The sequence below is a fragment of the Cherax quadricarinatus genome, chromosome 2 (genome assembly GCF_038502225.1).
Source record: "Cherax quadricarinatus isolate ZL_2023a chromosome 2, ASM3850222v1, whole genome shotgun sequence".
NCBI lineage: Eukaryota > Metazoa > Arthropoda > Malacostraca > Decapoda > Parastacidae > Cherax > Cherax quadricarinatus.
The window spans coordinates 15,529,507-15,553,422 of record NC_091293.1 but is presented as its reverse complement, the minus strand read 5'-3'; the positions used below and the strand labels follow the sequence as shown (position 1 = coordinate 15,553,422).

The 23,916-nt window shown below is 43.7% G+C and overlaps 1 protein-coding gene across 1 annotated transcript in view; it reads left to right on the top strand.

The window, feature by feature from the left end:
- LOC128704096 (integrin alpha pat-2-like) overlaps nt 1–23,916 on the top strand; it is a gene marked incomplete at its 3' end in the record, with an annotated part of 216,265 nt that overhangs the window by 4,904 nt on the left and 187,445 nt on the right. Inside the window, 1 exon segment of the mRNA XM_070087429.1 lies at nt 21,598–21,701.

Here is a 23,916-nt window from a genome sequence, read left to right as displayed (position 1 = left end):
AGTATAGTGTCCAGGGTGAGTATACTGTCCAGGGTGAGTATACTGTCCAGTGTGAGTATACTGTCCACGGGTGAGTATACTGTCTCTCCTTTCACTGCCCAGTCTCTATTAACAGAGTGAGTATACTGTCCAGGGTGAGTATACTATCCACGGGTGAGTATACTGTCCAGTGTGAGTATACTGTCCACGGGTGAGTATACTGTCTCTCCTTTCACTGCCCAGGCTCTGGTGAGTATACTGTCTCTCCTTTCACTGCCCAGGCTCTATTACCAGGGTGAGTATACTGTCCAGGATGAGTATACTGTCCACGGGTGAGTATACTGTCCACGGGTGAGAATGCTGTTTATTCACTGGCAAGTCTCTCTTACCAGGGTGAGTATAGTGTCCAGGGTGAGTATGCTCTCCAGGGTGAGCATACTGTCCACGGTGAGTATATTGTCTCTCCCTTCACTGCCCAGTATCTCTTACCAGAGTTAGTATACTGTCCAGGGTGAATATACTGTTTCTCCCTCCACTGCCCAGTCTCTTTTACCAGGGTGAGTACACTGTCTCTCCCTTCGCTTTTCAAGGTGAGTATACTCTCTCTTCCTTCGCCGTCCAGGGTAAGTATATTGTCTCTCCCTTCCCCGTCCAGGGTGAGTATATTGTGTCTCCCTTCACTGTACAGGGTGAGCATACTGTCTCTCCCTTCACTGTTCAGGGTGAGTAATACTGCCCAACGTAAATATACCCTCCAGGGTGAGAATAATGCCCACGGTAAATATACTGTCTCTCCCTTCACTGGTCAGTCTCTCTTACCTGGGTGAGTAATACTGTCCAGGGTGAGTATACTCTCCAGAGTGAGTATACTGTCCAAGGTGAGTATACCGTCTCTCCCTTCACTGTCCAGGGTGAGTAATACTGCCCAACTTGAATATACTCACCAGGATGAGAATACTGTCCACGGTGAGTATACTGTCTCTCCCTTCACTGTTCAGTCTCTCTTACCTGGGTGAGTAATACTGTCAAGGGTGAGTATACTGTCTCTCCTTCACTGTCCAGGGTGAGTATACAGTCTGTCCCTTAACTGTCCAGGGTGAGTATACTGTCTCTCCCTTAACTGTCCAGTCTCTCTTACCAGGGAGAGTAACACTGTCCAGGGTGAGTACACACTCCAGTTTGAGTATACTGCCCACGGTGAGTATACTGTCTCTGCTTCACTGTCCAGTATCTCTTACCAGGGTGAGTATACATTCTCTCCCTTCACTGTCCAGTCTCTTTTGTCAGGGAGAGCAATACTGTCCAGGGTGAGTATATTGCTCACGGTGAGTATACTCTCTCCATTCATTGTCCAGGGTGAGTACACTCTCTCTCCTTTCACTGCCCAGGGTGAATATACTGTAAGCATACTCCTTCACTACAAGTGAGTGTACTGTCTCTCTCCACTGTCCAGGGTGAGTATACTCTCTCTCCCTTCACTGCCCAGGGTGAGTAGATTATCTCTCTCTTCACTATCCAGGGTGAGTATACTGTTTCTCCTTTCACTGCCCAGGGTAAGTATACTGTTAGTGTACTCCTTCACTATCCAGGAGAGTGTACTGTCTCTCTCTTCACTGTCCAGGATGAGTATACTGTCTCTCCCTTCTCTGTCCAGGGTGAGTATACTGTCTCTCCCTTCATTGTCCAGGGTGGGTACACTGTCTTTCCTTCCAATGCCCAGGGTGAATATACTGTGAGTATACTCCTTCGCTATCCAGGTGAGTATACTGTCTCTCCCTTCACTGTCCAGGGTGAGTATACTGTCCAGGGTGAGTATACTGTCCACGGGTGAGAATACTGTCCAGAGTATACTCTCCAGGGTTAGTATACTGTCCAGGGTGAGTATACTGTCCAGAGTGAGTATACTGTCCAGGGTGAGTATACTGTCTATGGTGAGCATACTGTCCAGGGCGAGTATACTGTCCAGGATGAGTGTACTGTCTCTCCCTTCCCTGCCCAGTCTCTCTTACCAGGGTGAGAATAGTGTCCGGGTGATTATACTGTCCAGGGTGAGTATACTGTCCACGGGTGAGAATATTGTCCAGAGTGAGTATACTGTCCAGGGTGAGAATACTGTCCAGAGTGAGTATACTGTCCAGGGTGAGTATACTGTCCAGGGTGAGTATACTGTCCAAGGGTGAGTAAACCGCCCAGGATGTGTTTACTGTCTCTTCCTTCACTGCCCAGCCTCTCTTACCAGGGTGAGTATACTGTCCATGATGAGTATACCGTCACTTCCTTCACTGCCCAGCCTCTCTTACCAGGGTGAGTATACTTTCCAGGGTGATTATACTGTCCAGGGTGAGTATACCGTGTCTCCCTTCACTACCCAGTCTCTCTTACCAAGTATAGTGCTCATGGTGAGTACACTGTCCACGGTGAGTATTTTGCTCTCTGGTGACTATGCTGTCCACGGATGAGTATACCGTCTCTACCTCCACTGCCCAGTCTCTCTTTCCAGGGTGAGTATAGTGTCCAGGGTGAGTATACTGTCCACGGGTGAGTATACTGTCTCTCCTTTCACTGCCCAGTCTCTATTACCAGGGTGAGTATACTGTCCAGGGTGAGTATACTGTCCACGGGTGAGTATACTGTCCAGTGTGAGTATACTGTCCACGGGTGAGTATACTGTCTCTCCTTTCACTGCCCCGTCTCTATTACCAGAGTGAGTATACTGTCCAGGGTGAGTATACTATCCACGGGTGAGTATACTGTCAAGTGTGAGTATACTGTCCACGGGTGAGTATACTGTCTCTCCTTTCACTGCCCAGGCTCTATTACCAGGGTGAGTATACTGTCCAGGATGAGTATACTGTCAAGGGTGAGTATACTGTCCACGGGTGAGAATGCTGTTTATTCACTGGCAAGTCTCTCTTACCAGGGTGAGTATAGTGTCCAGGGTGAGTATGCTCTCCAGGGTGAGCATACTGTCCACGGTGAGTATATTGTCTCTCCCTTCACTGCCCAGTATCTCTTACCAGAGTTAGTATACTGTCCAGGGTGAATATACTGTTTCTCCCTCCACTGCCCATTCTCTTTTACCAGGGTGAGTACACTGTCTCTCCCTTCGCTTTTCAAGGTGAGTATACTCTCTCTTCCTTCGCCGTCCAGGGTGAGTATATTGTGTCTCCCTTCACTGTACAGGGTGAGTATACTGTCTCTCCTTTCACTGTCCAGGGTGAGTAATACTGCCCAACGTAAATATACTCTCCAGGGTGAGAATACTGCCCACGGTAAGTATACTGTCTCTCCCTTCACTGGTCAGTCTCTCTTTCCTGGGTGAGTAATACTGTCCAGGGTGAGTATACTCTCCATAGTGAGTATACTGTCCAAGGTAAGTATACTGTCTCTCCCTTCACTGTCCAGGGTGAGTAATACTGCCCAACTTGAATATACTCACCAGGATGAGAATACTGTCCACGGTGAGTATACTGTCTCTCCCTTCACTGTTCAGTCTCTCTTACCTGAGTGAGTAATACTGTCCAGGGTGAGTATACTGTCTCCCCTTCACTGTCCAGTGTGAGTATACTGTCTCTCCCTTAACTGTCCAGTCTCTCTTACCAGGGAGGGTAATACTGTCCAGGGTGACTACACACTCCAGTTTGAGTATACTGCCCACGGTGAGTATACTGTCTCTCCTTCACTGTCCAGTATCTCTTACCAGGGTGAGTATACATTCTCTCCCTTGACTGTCCAGTCTCTTTTGTCAGGGAGAGTAATACTGTCCAGGGTGAGTATATTGCTCACGGTTAGTATACTCTCTCCATTCATTGTCCAGGGTGAGTACACTCTCTCTCCTTTCACTGCCCAGGGTGAATATACTGTAAGTATACTCCTTCACTACAGGTGAGTGCACTGTCTCTCTCTCTTCACTGTCCAGGGTGAGTATACTCTCTCTCCCTTCACTGCCCAGGGTGAGTAGATTGTCTCTCTCTTCACTATCCAGGGTGAGTATACTGTTTCTCCTTTCACTGCCCAGGGTGAGCATACTGTTAGTGTACTCCTTCACTATCCAGGAGAGTGTACTGTCTCTCTCTTCACTGTCCAATTGTGACCCCTTGTTTCTGTGTTCCCTCTCTGGAACATCCTGTCTCTGTCTACCTTGTCTATTCCACGCATTATTTTGTATGTTGTTATCATGTCTCCCCTGACTCTTCTGTCCTCCAGTATCGTCAGTCTGATTTCCCTCAACCTTTCTCCATAGTACATTCCCCTGACCTCCGGAACTAGCCTTGTAGCAAACCTTTGATCCTTCTCTAATTTCTTGACGTGCTTGAACAGGTGTGGGCTCCAAACTGGTGCTGCATACTCCAGTATGAGCCTGACGTACACAGTGTACAGTGTCTTGAACGATTCCTTACTAAGGTATCTGAACGCTATTCTCAGGTTTACCAGGCGCCCATATGCTCCAGCAGTTATCTGGTTGATGATGCTCGGTGTTATGGTCACCCGAAGATCTTTCTCCTTGAGTGAGATTTGCAGCCTTTGCCCACCTAGCCTATACTCTGTCTGCGGTCTTCTTTGCTCTTCCCCAATCTTCATGACTTTGCATTTGCCAGGGTTGAAATCGAGAAGCCAGTTGCTGCACCACATGTCCAGCCTATCCAGGTCTCTTCGTAGTCCTGCCTGATCCTCAACCGATTTAATCCTTCTCATTAACTTAACATCATCTGCGAACAGGGACACTTCAGAGTCTATCCCTTCCACCATGTCATTCACATACATCAAAAATAGCACTGGTCCTAGGACTGACCCCTGTGGCACCCCGCTCTTCACAGTTGCCCACTGTGATACCTCATCACGTACCATGACCCGTGTGTGTGTGTGTGTGTGTGTGTGTGTGTGTGTGTGTGTGTGTGTGTGTGTGTGTGTGTGTGTGTGTGTGTGTGTGTGTGTGTGTGTGTGTACTCACCTAATTGTAATTGCATGATTGCAATGGTAGAGTCATAGCTCCTGGCCCCGCCTCTTCACTGGTCACTACTAGGTCCACTCCCTCCCTGCTCTATGAACTTTGTGATACCTCTTTATAAAACTGTGTATGGACCCTGCCTCCACTACATCACTCTCCAGATTGTTCCACTTCCTGACAACTCTATAACTGAAAAATTAGTTCCTAACATCCCTGGGACTCATGTGAATTTATAACTTCCAGTTGTGACCCCTTGTTTCTGTGTTACGTCTCTGAAACATTCTGTACCTATCCAGCTTTTCAATTCCCCTCAGAATTTTATATTTGTTATTATGTCTTCCCCATCCCTCCTGTCCTCCAGTGTCATCAGGATGGGTTTTCTTAACCTCTCCTCGTAAGTCAAACCCCCTCAGCTCTTCTTGTTGGAACCTTTTAACTTTCTCTAATTTCTTGACGTGTTTGATTAGGTGTGAGTTCCATACTAGTCCTGCATACTCCAGTATGAGCCTGACGTACACGGTGGACAGTGTCTTGAATGACTCCTTACTTAGATGTCGAAACGCTATTCTCAGGTTCACCAGGCAACTGTATACTGCAGCAGTTATATGGTTGATGTGCGCCTCAGGAGATGTGCCTGGTATTTCACCCCAAGATCCTTTTCTGTGAGTGAGTTTTACAACTTCTGACCTCTTAGGCTGTACTCCGTCTGCGGTCTCTTTTTTCCTTCCCAAACTTTATAACTTTGCACTTACTGGGGTTAAATTCCAGGAGCCAATTGCCGGACCAGGCATGGAACCTGACCAGATATCCTTGTAGGCTTACTTGGTCCTCGTCCGCTTGTATTCTTCTCGTTAGTTTCACATCTGCAAACAAGGACACCTCTCGTCTCTCCCTTTCGTCATGTCATTCACATATACATGAAAGTATCAGATCGTTGTGGAGCCCCACTTGATACCCGCGCCCCCTCCTCTCGTGACGACACACATTATTTTCCTTTCTGTCAGGTACTCCTTGATCCACTGCCTGCCATTCCTACCTGTTCCTCTAGCTTTTCCACCAATCTCTTGTGTGGTACTGTGTCGTAAGCCTTCTTACAGTCCAAGAAGATGCAGTCTACCCATCTCTCTCTCTCTCTCTCTCTCTCTCTCTCTCTCTCTCTCTCCTGTCTTACTCCTGTTACCCTGTCATAGAATTCCAACAAGTTTGTGAGGCAGGATTTCCCTTCCCTGAAACCATGCTGGTTGTCTGTATTAATCCATTCCTTCCCAGGTGCTCCACCACTCTTTTCTTGTGTGTGTGTGTTTTAGTGAGCTCTATCAACTCTACTTTGTGGTATCCACTTTACAACCCATGTATGTAGACAGCCTCATCTTCATAATACATTTATTCCACCTTGTTCACTTTACTCACACTGAAATTTTTTCCGTCCTGGTTCCCTTGGCTTATAATTGTGAGGCGTCGTTCAATCAGTTTCTAACCTCTTGATGCCTCTGAGTATCATGTATGTTGTGATCATGTTTCCTACAGCTGACGGAATCTTCAAACTATCTTAGACTATCGTAAACTATCTTAAACCATCTTAAACTATCTTAAACCATCGTAAACTATCTTAAACCATGTTATTCTGTCTTAAACTCTCTTAACTTTGAAGTGAAAATTTCACGCTTGTCTCTTACGTACCAGTACTGATCTTACATTGTAAAGTACTGATCTAATATACTCCAGTTCTGGTCTAATATACTCCAGTACTGATCTTACATTGTCCAGTACTGGTCTAATATACTCCAGTTTTGGTCTAATATACTCCAGTACTGATCTTACATTGTCAAGTACTGATCTAATATATTCCAGTTCTGGTCTAATATACTCCAGTACTGATCTTACATTGCTCAGTACTGGTCTAATATACTCCAGTTTTGGTCTAATATACTCCAGTACTGATCTTACATTGTCCAGTACTGATTTAATATACTCCAGTTTTGGTCTAATATAGTCCAGTGCTGATCTTACATTGTGCAGTGCTGGTCTAATATACTCCAGTACTGATCTTAAATTGTTTAGTGCTGGTCTAATATACTCCAGTACTGATCTTCAATTGTCCAGTGCTGGTCTAATATACTCCAGTTCTGGTCTAATATACTCCAGTATTGATCTTACATTGCCCAGTACTTGTCTAATATACTCCAGTTCTGATCTAATATACACCAGCACTGATCTTACATTGTCTGGTGCTGGTCTAATATACTCTAGTTCTGGTCTAATATAGTCCAGTATTAATCTTACATTGTCCAGTGCTGGTCTAATATATTCCAGATCTGGTCTAATATACTCTAGTTCTGATTTAATATACTCCAGTTCTGGTCTTACATACTCTAGTACTGGTCTAATATACTCCACTACTGGTCTTACATTGTCCAGCACTGGTCTAATATACTCCAGCACTGGTCTAATATATTCTAGGACTGGTCTAATATACTCCAGTACTAGTCTAACATGCTCCAGTACTGATCTTACATTGTCCAGTGCTGGTCTAATATACTCCAGTTCTGGTCTAATATACTCTAGTTCTGGTTTAATACATTTCAGTTCTGGTTTAATATACTCCCGTTCTGGTCTTACATACTCCAGTACTGGTCTAATATACTCCACTACTGGTCTTACATTGTCCAGCACATTTCTAATATACTCCAGGACTGGTCTAATGTACTACAGGACTGGTCTAATATACTCCAGCACTGGTCTAATTTACTCCAGGACTGATCTAATATACTCCAGTACTAGTCTTATATACTCCAGTACTGGTTTGACATATTCCAGTGCTGATCGTACGTACTCCAATTGTCTTGCATTGTCTAGTACCAATGTAACATTCTTCAGTACTGTCTAGTACCAATGTAACATTCTTCAGTACTGGTGTAACATTCTTCCGTACTGGTGTAACATTCTTCAGTACTGGTGTAACATTCTTCAGTACTGGTGTAACATTCTTCAGTACTGGTGTAACATTCTTCAGTACTGGTGTAACATTCTTCAGTACTGGTGTAACATTCTTCAGTACTGGTGTAACATTCTTCAGTACTGGTGTAACATTCTTCAGTACTGGTGTAACATTCTTCAGTACTGGTGTAACATTCTTCAGTACTGGTGTAACATTCTTCAGTACTGGTGTAACATTCTTCAGTACTGGTGTAACATTCTTCAGTAATGGTGTAACATTCTTCAGTACTGGTGTAACATTCTTCAGTACTGGTAACATTCTTCAGTACTGGTGTAACATTCTTCAGTACTGGTGCAACATTCTTCAGTACTGTGCAACATTCTTCAGTGTGCAACATTCTTCAGTACTGGTGTAACATTCTTCAGTACTGTAACATTCTTCAGTACTGGTGCAACATTCTTCAGTACTGGTGTAACATTCTTCAGTACTGGTGTAACATTCTTCAGTACTGGTGTAACATTCTTCAGTACTGGTGTAACATTCTTCAGTACTGGTGTAACATTCTTCAGTACTGGTGTAACATTCTTCAGTACTGGTGTAACATTCTTCAGTACTGGTGTAACATTCTTCAGTACTGGTGTAACATTCTTCAGTACTGGTGTAACATTCTTCAGTACTGGTGCAACATTCATTAATACTGGTGCAACATTCTTCGGTACTGGTGTAACATTCTTCAGTACTGGTGTAACATTCTTCAGTACTGGTGTAACATTCTTCAGTACTGGTGTAACATTCTTCAGTACTGGTGTAACATTCTTCAGTACTGGTGTAACATTCTTCAGTACTGGTGTAACATTCTTCAGTACTGGTGTAACATTCTTCAGTACTGGTGTAACATTCTTCAGTACTGGTGTAACATTCTTCAGTACTGGTGCAACATTCTTCAGTACTGGTGTAACATTCTTCAGTACTAGTGCAACATCCTTCAGTACTGGTGTAACATTCTTCAGTACTGGTGTAACATTCTTCAGTACTGGTGCAACATCCTTCAGTACTGGTGTAACATTCTTCAGTACTGGTGTAACATTCTTCAGTACTGGTGTAACATTCTTCAGTACTGGTGTAACATCCTTCAGTACTGGTGCAACATCCTTCAGTACTGGTGTAACATTCTTCAGTACTAGTGCAACATCCTTCAGTACTGGTGTAACATCCTTCAGTACTGGTGTAACATTCTTCAGTACTGGTGTAACATTCTTCAGTACTGGTGTAACATTCTTCAGTACTGGTGCAACATTCTTCAGTACTGGTGTAACATTCTTCAGTACTGGTGTAACATTCTTCAGTACTGGTGTAACATTCTTCAGTACTGGTGTAACATTCTTCAGTACTGGTGCAACATCCTTCAGTACTGGTGTAACATTCTTCGGTACTGGTGTAACATTCTTTAATACTGGTGCAACATCCTTCAGTATTGGTGTAACATTCTTCGGTACTGGTGTAACATTCTTTAATACTGGTGCAACATTCTTCAGTACTGGTGTAACATTCTTCAGTACTGGTGCAACATTCTTCAGTACTAGTGTAACATTCTTCAGTACTGGTGCAACATTCTTCAGTACTGGTGTAACATTCTTCAGTACTGGTGCAACATTCTTCAGTACTAGTGTAACATTCTTCAGTACTGGTGCAACATTCTTCAGTACTGGTGTAACATTCTTCAGTACTGGTGTAACATTCTTCAGTACTGGAGTTTACCTGGAGAGAGTTCCGGGGATCAACGCCCCCGCGGCCCGGTCTGTGACCAGGCCTCCTGGTGGATCAGAGCCTGATCAACCAGGCTGTTGCTGCTGGCTGCACGCAAACCAACGTACGAGCCACAGCCCGGCTGATCAGGAACTGACTTTAGGTGCTTGTCCAGTGCCAGCTTGAAGACTGCCAGGGGTCTGTTGGTAATCCCCCTTATGTGTGCTGGGAGGCAGTTGAACAGTCTCGGCTCCTGACACTTATTGTATGGTCTCTTAACGTGCTAGTGACACCCCTGCTTTTCATTGGGGGGATGGTGCATCGTCTGCCAAGTCTTTTGCTTTCATAGTGAGTGATTTTCGTGTGCAAGTTCGGTACTAGTCCCTCTAGGATTTTCCAGGTGTATATAATCATGCATCTCTCCCGCCTGCGTTCCAGGGAATACAGGTTTAGGAACCTCAAGCGCTCCCAGTAATTGAGGAGTTTTATCTCCGTTATGCACGCCGTGAAGGTTCTCTGTACATTTTCTAGGTCAGCAATTTCACCTGCCTTGAAAGGTGCTGTTAGTGTGCAGCAATATTCCAGCCTAGATAGAACAAGTGACCTGAAGAGTGTCATCATGGGCTTGGCCTCCCTAGTTTTGAAGGTTCTCATTATCCATCCTGTCATTTTTCTAGCAGATGCGATTGATACAATGTTATGGTCCTTGAAGATGAGATCCTCCGACATGATCACTCCCAGGTCTTTGACGTTGGTGTTTCGCTCTATTTTGTGGCCAGAATTTGTTTTGTACTCTGATGAAGATTTAATTTCCTCGTGTTTACCATATCTGAGTAATTGAAATTTCTCATCGTTGAACTTCATATTGTTTTCTGCAGCCCACTGAAAGATTTGGTTGATGTCCGCCTGGAGCCTTGCAGTGTCTGCAATGGAAGACACTGTCATGCAGATTCGGGTGTCATCTGCAAAGGAAGACACGGTGCTGTGGCTGACATCCTTGTCTATGTCGGATATGAGGATGAGGAACAAGATGGGAGCGAGTACTGTGCCTTGTGGAACAGAGCTTTTCACCGTAACTGCCTCGGACTTTACTCTGTTGACGACCACTCTCTGTGTTCTGTTAGTGAGGAAATTATAGATCCATTACCGACTTTTCCTGTTATTCCTTTAGCACGCATTTTGTGCGCTATTACGCCATGGTCACACTTGTCGAAGGCTTTTGCAAAGTCTGTATATATTACATCTGCATTCTTTTTATCTTCTAGTGCATTTAGGACCTTGTCGTAGTGATCCAATAGTTGAGACAGACAGGAGCGACCTGTTCTAAACCCATGTTGCCCTGGGTTGTGTAACTGATGGGTTTCTAGATGGGTGGTGATCTTGCTTCTTAGGACCCTTTCAAAGATTTTTATGATATGAGATGTTAGTGCTATCGGTCTGTAGTTCTTTGCTGTTGCTTTACTGCCCCCTTTGTGGAGTGGGGCTATGTCTGTTGTTTTTAGTAACTGTGGGACGACCCCCGTGTCCATGCTCCCTCTCCATAGGATGGAAAAGGCTCGTGATAGGGGCTTCTTGCAGTTCTTGATGAACACGGAGTTCCATGAGTCTGGCCCTGGGGCAGAGTGCATGGGCATGTCATTTATCGCCAGTTTGAAGTCATTTGGCGTCAGGATAACAATGGATAGGCTTGTGTTAACCAGATTTTGTGGCTCTCTCATAAAAAATTCATTTTGATTTTCGACTCTCAGTCTGGTTAGCGGCTTGCTAAAAACTGAGTCATATTTGGACTTGAGTAGCTCACTCATTTCCTTGCTGTCATCTGTGTAGGACCCATCTTGTTTAAGTAGGGGCCCAATACTGGATGTTGTTCTCGACTTTGATTTGGCATAGGAGAAGAAATACTTTGGGTTTCTTTCGATTTCATTTATGGCTTTTAGTTCTTCCCGCGATTCCTGACTCCTATAAGATTCCTTTAGCTTAAGTTCGATGCTTGCTATTTCTCTGACCAGTGTCTCCCTACGCATTTCAGATATATTGACCTCTTTTAGCCGCTCTGTTATTCTTTTCCGTCGCCTGTAAAGGGAGCGCCTGTCTCTTTCTATTTTACATCTACTCCTCCTTTTTCTTAGAGGAATAAGCCTTGTGCATACATCGAGTGCCACCAAGTTAATCTATTCTAGGCATAAGTTGGGGTCTGTGTTGCTTAGTATATCTTCCCAGCTTATATCGGTTAGGACTTGGTTTACTTGGTCCCAATTTATGTTTTTGTTATTGAAGTTGAATTTGGTGAATGCTCCCTCGTGACTAGTCTCATTATGTCGGTCTGGGGCTCCACGCATACGTGTCTGAACCTCAGTTATGTTGTGATCTGAGTATATTGTTTTTGATATGGTGACATTTCTTATCAGATCATTATTGTTAGTGAAGATGAGGTCTAGTGTATTCTCCAGTCTAGTAGGCTCTATTATTTGCTGGTTTAAATTGAATTTTGTGCAGAGATTTAAAAGCTCGTGTGTGTGTGAGTTTTCATCAGAGCTGCCTCCTGGTGTTATTACTGCAACAATATTATTTGCTATATTCCTCCATTTTAGGTGCCTCAAGTTGAAATCTCCCAGGAGCAAGATGTTGGGTGCAGGAGCTGGAAGATTTTCCAGACAGTGGTCAATTTTTAACAGCTGTTCCTGGAATTGCTGGGATGTTGCATCCGGAGGCTTGTAGACTACCACAATGACTAGGTTTTGGTTCTCGACCTTTACTGCTAAAACTTCCATTACATCATTTGAGGCATTTAGCAGTTCTGTTCAAACAAGTGACTCTGCAATGTACAGGCCAGCCCCCCCCCCTTTTGCCTGTTCATTCTGTCACATCTGTATAGGTTGTAACCTGGGATCCATATTTCGTTGTCCAAGTGATCCTTTATGTGGGTCTCAGTGAAAGCCGCGAACATTGCCTTTGCCTCTGCAAGCAGTCCACGGATGAAAGGTATTTTGTTGTTTGTTGCTGGCTTTAGAAGTACTGGTGTAACATTCTTCAGTACTGGTGCAACATTCTTCAGTACTGGTGCAACATTCTTAAGTACTGGTGTAACATTCTTCAGTACTGGTGCAACATTCTTCAGTACTGGTGTAACATTCTTCAGTACTGGTGTAACATTCTTCAGTACTGGTGTAACATTCTTCAGTACTGGTGTAACATTCTTCAGTACTGGTGTAACATTCTTCAGTACTGGTGTAACATTTTTCAGTACTGGTGTAACATTCTTCAGTACTGGTGTAACATTCTTCAGTACTGGTGCAACATTCTTCAGTACTGGTGTAACATTCTTCAGTACTGGTGTAACATTCTTCAGTACTGGTGTAACATTCTTCAGTACTGGTGTAACATTCTTCAGTACTGGTGTAACATTCTTCAGTACTGGTGTAACATTCTTCAGTACTGGTGTAACATTCTTCAGTACTGGTGTAACATTCTTCAGTACTGGTGCAACATTCTTCAGTACTGGTGTAACATTCTTCAGTACTGGTGTAACATTCTTCAGTACTGGTGTAACATTCTTCAGTACTGGTGTAACATTCTTCAGTACTGGTGTAACATTCTTCAGTACTGGTGTAACATTCTTCAGTACTGGTGTAACATTCTTCAGTACTGGTGTAACATTCTTCAGTACTGGTGTAACATTCTTCAGTACTGTAACATTCTTCAGTACTGGTGTAACATTCTTCAGTACTGGTGTAACATTCTTCAGTACTGGTGTAACATTCTTCAGTACTGGTGTAACATTCTTCAGTACTGGTGTAACATTCTTCAGTACTGGTGCAACATTCTTCAGTACTGGTGTAACATTCTTCAGTACTGGTTCTACACAGGTTCTGTTATGAACTCTTCCTTGTTTACATTTCTGACCGTCTGTCTCCCTTAAGATGGGTTTCATGATGCTTGAATTTCTGACATCCTTCCCTTCCTTGGATCATTCCTAATTACTACCCATCCCCCAGACACTATATGACGTGTACAAAAATAGTTATAATAAAAGCAACAACGACAATAATAATGATAATAAAAGCAATAGTAATAATTATAGCAATAGTTACAATAATCTGTTTTCATTACAGAAGTATTCACATTCTCTCACTCCGCATTTTATGAGATTGAATTCAAATAGCCACTTCTTGGATAATCCCTGCAACTTATTCCTGCAGTATTTTATCGCCTTCATCTCTCTTATCGATATTTATCCTCCATCCACAAGCACTGACAACTAGGAACTGGTTTCTTGAAGTTGACGGAAAACTTGTGCTAAAAGTGTGTTGGTGTTAGGTTTGACACTCGTGGGTCATTGTTTGTTACAATTTGTGACTTTATCGCAGACTCTCTCTCTCTCTCTCTCTCTCTCTCTCTCTCTCTCTCTCTCTCTCTCTCTTTCTCTCTCTTTTTTTTTACACAGGGTTTGACAAGGTTAAGGATCCCTAGCTTTATTGACAAGCTATTTACAGGTTAAGGATTCCTAACTTTATTGGCAAGCTAAGAGCTGTTACCTACATCAGCTCATTTGAAAGCATTTTTATTGTTATGAGACATACAAGTAGTGAACAGGATGAAGTTGGAGCCATCTGTGGGCTAGCATTTTCATTTGATCAACTGACTTTATCTCGTTAACATCATTATGCTGTACGAATGTGTTCCATACTCGAGTCATCCTGGATATATATGATCTCAGATGGAGTGATGTTCTGGAGACGGGTACAGCCAGAGTGAAGTTGCTGCTTTCTGCCCGTCTTGTGGCATAAAAGCTTGTTTCACGCTGTCCTCGAAGTGGATCCAAGTGTGGTACTTTGACAATATTGGCCTTGTACATAACAGTAAGGCCACCCACATCCCTCCTGTGTTGAAGGCTCTGCTGAAATGACAGATTTATCCAGGATGGGTCTAGGCGATAGATAAGACGTCTTGCTCTGTTCTCTACTCTGTCAAGCAGTCGCAGATGAGAGGGGGGGGGGGGGCAGGCAAACCAAGAAAGTGGGGCATATTCAAGGTGTGAGCGTACTTGCGCCTCGTACAGAATCTTGCAACCCCTACTGTCAAGCAGATGTGAGATACGGCGAAGTGCTGTAAGCTTCCTGGCTGCCTTGTTTGCTAGATTTACAACATGGTTCTTCATGGTTAGTTTGGAGTCAAATTTCACCCCAAGGATATCAACTTCTTCTCCAGGTAACAACACCCTTCCATTCATCCTTACTACTGCACCAGCATTACCATCATGGTGCCTAGAGACCATCATCATTTGCGTTTTCTCAGGTGCAAATGTTACTTGCCATCTATTTCCCCAAGCTGATATAGCTCTTAGCTGGTGATTGATGTAGCTTTGAGCAGCTGGCATTTCTTCTCTTGGATAAGTGAATGTCAGTGTACAGTCATCTGCATATGCATGTTATTCTGGGATGAGATGAAGAAGGTCTTTGAAGTAGACATTCCATAACAATGGTCCCAGCACGCTTCCTTGTGGAACACTTGCCCCAGTAGGATGCCTTGCTGATTCCGTTCCATTGAGAACTACACTTAGAGATCTACCATGAAGGTAATCACTGAGGAGACATAGCGTAGAGCCTGCAATTCCCAGTGCTTGAAGTTTTGCTAAGAGGCCCTGGTGCAACACCCGGTCGAAAGCACCAGCAATGTCCAGTGCTACCACACAGCTGACTTTGGATTCATCCAGTGACTGGTGCCACTTAGTGGAGAGGTTTAACAACAGATCAGCAGCAGAGTAACCTTTCCTGAAGCCATATTGACGATCACAAAGTAGTGAATGGCAGTCAAAAAACTCTGTCATTTGTATTGAGATTGTGATTGACAGGAGTGACACTGGTCTGAAGTTACTGATTTCTGCTCTGCTCTTCTTTTTGTGAACAGGGACTACATTTGCCTCTTTCCACAGAGAGGGCCATTTACACTGTACTACTCAGTGCTGAAAGATGAGAGTTAGAGGTGCTGCTAGATTGTTTGCACATCTCAGCAATATTGGGCTCAACTTGTCTGGGCTCACAGCCTTTTCTTGGTCAAGCGATTTAAGAAGGAAATGCACCTCCTCCTGCCTTATTGTCACCACTGACAGTTTTGACACAGTTCTTGCAGCTAGCCAAGGAGGGTCCCTTGCTGGATCAGGAACTTACATTTTTGGTAGCAAAGTGTTCAGCAAAGAGGTCTGCCTTCTCTTGACTACTAGTAGAGGTGGTCTCATCCTGTCGATTTAGTGGTGAAATGAGTTCATCAGGCAAATAACCTTGTCTGTCCTTGACCAGGGACCACCAGGTTTTGGAGCCTACACTACCTGATCCTAGCTTTCTTTTTGTGTCCACCTCCCATTTAGCAATGGCCCACTTTTGAACGTCACCCATATGCCTACAGGCTTGCCTGTGCAAGTTCCTGTCATAGGTGGTAGGATGTCTCTTATACATTCGCCATGCTTTGTACTTAGCAGTAGCAGCCTCTCTACAATTCTCTCTCTCTCTCTCTCTCTCTCTCTCTCTCTCTCTCTCTCTCTCTCTCTGTCTCTGTCTCTGTCTCTGTCTGTCTGTCTGTCTCTCTCTCTCTCTCTCTCTCTCTCTCTCTCTCTCTCTCTCTCTCTCTCTCTCTCTCTCTCTCTCTCTCTCTCCCTCTCTCTCTTTCTCTCTCTCCTCTTTGCTATATGTATCTTTTTTGAATATTCCCAGTTACGCCAACAAATTTTCCCCAGATAACATTTTTGGGAACAGTGTCAAAGCCAATTTGACAAGCTTGTAATATGCAATCTCTCCATACTCTCCTCTCCTGCATGACTGACTCCAATCCTCTTTTTATAGAATTAAAACTGGAATTTCCTTCTATGAATCCATGTTAGCTCTATATACATTAATAGTGAATATTTTACTAGCAATTTTAATATTATTTTCTATATGAGTGTCGTTGTGTGTATAATTGAGTAAATGTTTGTGTATTATGTTTAAGGCAAATATGTAAATATTTATTTACATTGGTTTATATTTTTTTTTACCTGACTGACTGTGTGTTATTAATATAATTTTTATAGGTGTTAAATTACTATTTCCTCTATGACGAAGTAATTCACATTGTTTGCTCTTACTTATTAACTCGTACCATTACACTGCCCATTGTACCACAACACTGCCCATTGTACCACAACACTGTCCTCTGTACCACAACACTGCCCATTGTGCCAAAACACTGTCCATTGTTCCATAATACTGTCCTTTGTACAACAACACTGTCATCTGCAACACAACACTGCCCATTGTACCACAACACTGTCCTTTGTACCACAACACTGTCATCTGTACCACAACACTGTTCTTTGTACCATAATGCTGTCCTTTGTACCGCAACACTGTCCTCTGTACCACAGCACTGTCCTTTGTACCACAACACTGTCCTTTGTACTACAACACTGTCCTCTGTACCACAACACTGTCCTTTATACCATAATACTGTCCTTTGTACCACAACACTGTCCTGTGTACAACAACACTGTCCTTTGTACCACAACACTGTCCTTAGTACCACAACACTGTCCTTTGTACCACAACACTGTCCTTTGTACCGCAACACTGTCCTTTGTATCACAACACTGTCCTTTGTACCACAACTGTGTCCTTTGTACCACAACACTGCCCATTGTACCACAACACTGCCCATTGTACCACAACACTGTCCTTTGTATCATAACACTGCCCATTGTACCACAACACTGTCCTTTGTACCACAACACTGTCTTCTGTACCACAACACTGCCCTTTGTACCATAATACTGTCCTTTGTACCACAACACTGACCTCTGTACCACAACACTGTCCTTTGTACCACAACACTGTCCTTTGTACCACAACACTGTCCTCTGTACCACAACACTGTCCTCTGTACCACAACATTGTCCAATGTACCACAACACTGTCCTTTGTACCACAACACTGTCCTCTGTACCACAACACTGTCCTCTGTACCACAACATTGTCCAATGTACCACAACACTGTCCTTTGTACCACAACACTGTCCTCTGTACCACAACACTGTCCTCTGTACCACAACATTGTCCAATGTACCACAACACTGTCCAATGCACCACAACACTGTCCTTTGTAGCACAACATTGTCAAATGTACCACAACACTGTCCAATGTACCACAACACTGTCCAATGTACCACAACATTGTCCAATGTACCACAACACTGTCCAATGTACCACAACACTGTCCAATGTACCTCAACTCTGTCCAATGTACCACAACACTGTCCAATGTACCACAACACTCCTTTGCACCACAACACTGTCCTTTGTGCAAACTCACTGTCCTTTGTACCACAACACTGTCATTTGTACTATAACACTGTCCTTTGTACCACAACACTGTCCTTTGTACCACAACACTGCCCTTTGTACCTCAACACTCCTTTGTACCACAACACTGTCCTTTGTACAACAACACTGTCCTCTGTACCACAACACTATCCTTTGCACTACAACACTGTCCTTTGTACCACAACACTGTCCTTTGTACCACAACACTGTCCTTTGTACCACAACACTGTCCTTTGTACCGCAACACTGTCCTTTGTACCACAACACTTTCGTTTGTGCCTCAGCACTGTCCTCTGTGCCACAGCACTGTCCTCTGTACCACAACACTGTCCTTTGTACCACAACACTGTTCTTTGTACCGCAACACTGTCCTTTGTACCACAACACTGTCCTTTGTGCAACAACACTGTCCTTTGTACCACAACACTGTCCTTCGTACCACAACTCTGTCATTTGTACCACATCACTGTCCTTTGTACCCCAACACAGTCCTTTGTACCACAACACTGTCCTTTGTAGCACAACACTGTCCTCTGTACCACAACACTGTGCTCTGTACCACAACACTCTCCTTTGTACCACAACACTACCCATTGTACCACAACACTGTTTTCTGTACCAAAAAACTGTCCTTTGTACCACAACACTGTCCTTTGCACCACAAAACTGTCCTTTGTACCACAACACTGTCCTTTGTACCACAACACTGTCCTTTGTACAACAACACTGTCCTTTGTACAACAACACTGTCCTTTGTACCACAACACTTTCCTTTGTACAACAACACTGTCCTTTGTACCACAACACTGTCCTTTGTACCAAAACACTGTCCTTTGTACCACAACACTGTCCTTTGCACCACAACACTGTCCAATGTACAAAAACACTGTCCAATGTACCACAGCACTCCTTTGTACCACAACACTGTCCTTTGTACTACAAGACTGTCCTTTGTACCACAACACTGTCCTTTGTACCACAAGACTGTCCTTTGCACCACAACACTGTCCAATGTACCACAACACTGTCCAATGTACCACAACACTGTCCTTTGTACAACAACATTGTCCAATGTACCACAACACTGTCCAATGTACCACAACACTGTCCTTTGTACCACAACAATGTCCAATGTACCACAACACTGTCCAATGTACCACAACACTGTCCAATGTACCACAACACTGTCCTTTGTACCACAACATTGTCCAATGTACCACAACGCTGTCCAATGTACCACAACACTGTCCAATGTACCGCAACACTGTCCAATGTACCACAACACTTTCCAATGTACCACAACACTGTCCAATGTACCACAACACTGTCCTTTGTACCACAACATTGTCCAATGTACCACAACACTGTCCAATGCACCACAACACTGTCCTTTGTACAACAATATTGTCTAATGTACCACAACACTGTCCTTTATACAATAATATTGTCCAATGAACCACAATACTGTCCAATGTACCACAACACTGTCCAATGTACCGCAACACTGTCCAATGTACCACAACACTTTCCAATGTACCACAACTCTGTCCAATGTACCACAACACTGTCCTTTGCGCCACAACACTGTCCAATGTACCACAACACTGTCCAATGTACAACAACACTGTCCAATGTACCACAACACTATCCTTTGTACCACAACATTGTCCTTTGTACCACAACACTGTCCAATGTACCACAACACTATCCTTTGTACCACAACACTGTCATTTGTACCACAACAATGTCCAATTTACCACAACACTGTCCAATGTACCACAACACTGTCCAATGTACCATAACACTGTCCAATGTACCACAACACTGTCATTTGTACCACAACAATGTCCAATTTACCACAACACTGTCCAATGTACCACAACACTGTCCAATTTACCACAACACTGTCCAATGTACCACAACACTGTCCAATTTACCACAACACTGTCCAATGTACCACAACACTGTCCAATTTACCACAACACTGTCCAATGTACCACAACACTGTCCAATGTACCACAACACTGTCCAATGTACCACAACACTGTCCTTTGTACCTCAACATTAGGCAATGTACTTCAAAACTGTCCAATGTACCACAACACTGTCCTTTGTACCACAACATTGTCCAATGTACCACAACACTGTCCAATGTACCACAACACTGTCCAATGTACCACAACACTGTCCTTTGTACCACAACATTGTCCAATGTACCACAATACTGTCCAATGTACCACAACACTGTCCAATGTACCACAACACTGTCCTTTGTACCACAACATTGTCCAATGTACCACAACACTGTCCAATGTACCACAACACTATCCTTTGTACCACAACATTGTCCAATGTACCACAACACTGCCCAATGTACCACAACACTATCCTTTGTACCACAACATTGTCCAATGTACCACAACATTGTCCAATGTACCACAACACTGTCCAATGTACCACAACACTGTCCAATGTACCACAACACTGTCCTTTGTACCACAACATTGTCCAATGTACCACAACACTGTCCAATGTACCACAACACTGTCCTTTGTACAACAACATTGTCGAATGTACCATAACACTGTCCAATGTACCACAAACTGTCATTTGTACCACAACAATGTCCAATTTACCACAACACTGTCCAATGCACCACAACACTGTCCAATGTACCACAACACTGTCCTTTGTACCACAACATTATGCAATGTACTACAAAACTGTCCAATGTACCACAACACTGTCCTTTGTACCACAACATTGTCCAATGTACCACAACACTGTCCAATGTACCACAACACTGTCCAATGTACCACAACACTGTCCTTTGTACCACAACATTGTCCAATGTACCACAATACTGTCCAATGTACCACAACACTGTCCAATGTACCACAACACTGTCCTTTGTACCACAACATTGTCCAATGTACCACAACACTGTCCAATGTACCACAACACTATCCTTTGTACCACAACATTGTCCAATGTACCACAACACTGCCCAATGTACCACAACACTATCCTTTGTACCACAACATTGTCCAATGTACCACAACACTGTCCAATGTACCACAACACTGTCCAATGTACCACAACACTGTTCTTTGTACCACAACATTGTCCAATGTACCACAACACTGTCCAATGTACCACAACACTGTCCTTTGTACTAAAACATTGTCCAATGTACCACAACACTGTCCAATGTACCCCAACACTGTCCAATGTACCACAACACTGTCCAATGTACCACAACACTGTCCTTTGTACCACAACATTGTCCAATGTACCACAACACTGTCCAATGTACCACAACACTGTCCTTTGTACCACAACATTGTCCATTGTACCACAACACTGCCCAATGTACCACAACACTGACCAATGTACCACAACACTTTCTAATACTCGCCTAAAAATTTTCATATCACCTCTACGAAATTTCTTCGACTGCCTTCACCACAATACATCCCTACTTCCCCTCCTTTTCAATCACTCACCACTACACACATCCCCCTCTTCCACAATTACTCATACCATCCCATACCCACTTGCACCACCGCACAACCTCGTACACCCTCCCCACAGCCACTGACACCACCCCTACAGTCATTTTCACTGCTCCTCCACAGACTACAGTGCTCCGGCAGTGATCTGGGGAGACTCAATACAGTCACAAGGAATCGGCTTCGGGGAGACTCTGTATGCTGCCGACCATGCCAACTCCAAGCTCCTGGTGAGATACTCGTTAATTATATTCTTGGGAAAGCACTAAATCAGCATGAGTCATGGGGTGCCAGGGAAGATGGGAGGCAACTTCATTTGATCTGAGGAATGGGAAGAGTAGATTCAATTCGATGGATCAAGAGCCCTTCAACAATATCTAAATAACTCATTTGAAGGATTGGTGAGAAGAGCTTTGTTTAGTCGTCAGGATGAGTGTACGCTGGGTGTATATCCTGTGTGTTTACCCTGTATACCTGGAAAAGGTTTCGGGAGTCAGTGCCCGCGCGGCCCGGTCTGTGTCCAGACCTCGCTGTGGGTCCGGGACTGATCAACCAGGCTGTTACTGCTGGCCGCACGCAAGCCGATGTACGAACCATGGCTCGGCTGGTCAGGTACTGACTTTAGGAGTCTATCCAGCGCCTTCTTGAAGAGAACCAGGGGTCTATTGGTTATCTGCCTTATGTATGCTGGGAGGCAGATGAACAGTCTTGGGCCCCTTACACTTATTGTGTTGTCTCTAGTGTACTCGTGGAGCCCCTGCTTTTCACCGGGAGGGATGTTGCATCACCTGCCGAGTCTTTTGCTTATCGTAGGGAGTGATTTTCGTGTACAAATTTGGTGCTAGTTCCCTGTATGTGCACCCTGGGTGTACCTTGGATGTACTGTGAATGTACCTTGGGCGTGCCCTGTGTGAAAAATATCGTATTTTCCAAAATCCGTTACACTCATCCCCCAGTTGGGGGAATGTAGGGAAGGGGGGGTACGATGCCCTTGAGGTGCCTGCTCCTGCACATGGAATTATTTCTCAGACTTAGCTAGTAACTGTTTAGACCACTTACACACCCAGTTACTACTTAATACTACATTTATTTAGGCTAAGTTAAAGATAGTTGTTTAGCTCAAGGCAATAGTAACACTTCCCATAAACAATAAACGCCTTAGGCACCTCACATCACAAGCGGTGTTCCACAGGGGTCAGTGTTGGGCCCCTTGTTGTTCACAATCTACATAAACGACATAGATGAGGGAATAAATAGCAACATAAGCAAATTTGCTGATGACACCAAAATAGGCCATCTAATTCATTTTAATGAGCATATAAGAACACTCCAGGATGATTTGAATAGACTGATGGAGTGGTCGAAGTGGCAGATGCAATTTATTGTAGACAAATGCAAAGTTCTAAATGTTATACAGGAAAATAACCATGCCACATATAAACTAAATAATGTAGATCTTAATATTACGGATTGCGAAGAGGATTTAGGAGTTCTGGTTAGCAGTAATCTAAAACCAAGACAACAGTGCATTAGTGTTTGCAATAAAGCTAACAGAATCCTTGACTACATAGCAAGAAGTATAAATAATAGGAGTCCTCGGGTTGTTCTTCAACTCTATATATCCTTGGTTAGGCCTCATTTAGATTATGCTGCACAGTTTTGGTCACCGTATTACAAAATGGCCATAAATGCACTGGAAAACGTGCAAAGGAGGATTACAAAGTTGATCCCATGTATCAGAAATCTTTCCTATGAGGATAGACTAAGGGCCCTGAATCTGCACTCTCTAGAAAGGCGTAGAATTAGGGGAGGATATGACTGAGGTGTATAAATGGAAAACAGGAATTAATAAAAGGGATGCTGTTAGGTAAGACACTTATGCAACAGTTAGGTATCTTTATTTCGAAACGTTTCGCCTACACAGTAGGCTTCTTCAGTCGAGTACAGAAAAGTTGATAGAAGCAGAAGAGACTTGAAGACGATGTAATCAGTCCATCACCCTTGAAGTTTTGAGGTGGTCAGTCCCTCAGTCTGGAGAAGAGCATTGTTCCATAGTCTGAAACAATATGGAGTTGAAGTGATAGGATGGAGCCTTATATAGCGCCAGGAGGTCAGACGTAGGTCACTAGTAGAGGCAAGAACGTAGATGTTGGGAGGTCAGGTCCCTCTCAAATCCAGCCGTTCTCACTAGTAGAGGTTGTTGAAGTTGATTTCAGGTTTGTACCAAGATGCCCTTGTGTTGCAGTGTCTGACAGATTGAACATTAAAATGGTATAAAATACCGACAGGTTGTTAGGTAAGACACATATGCAACAGTTAGGTATCTTTATTTCGAAACGTTTCTCCTACACAGTAGGCTTCTTCAGTCGAGTACAGAAAATTGGAGAGTTGTGCAGGAGTAGACTTAGAGCACAGAAAAGTTGATAGAAGCAGAAGAGATTTGAA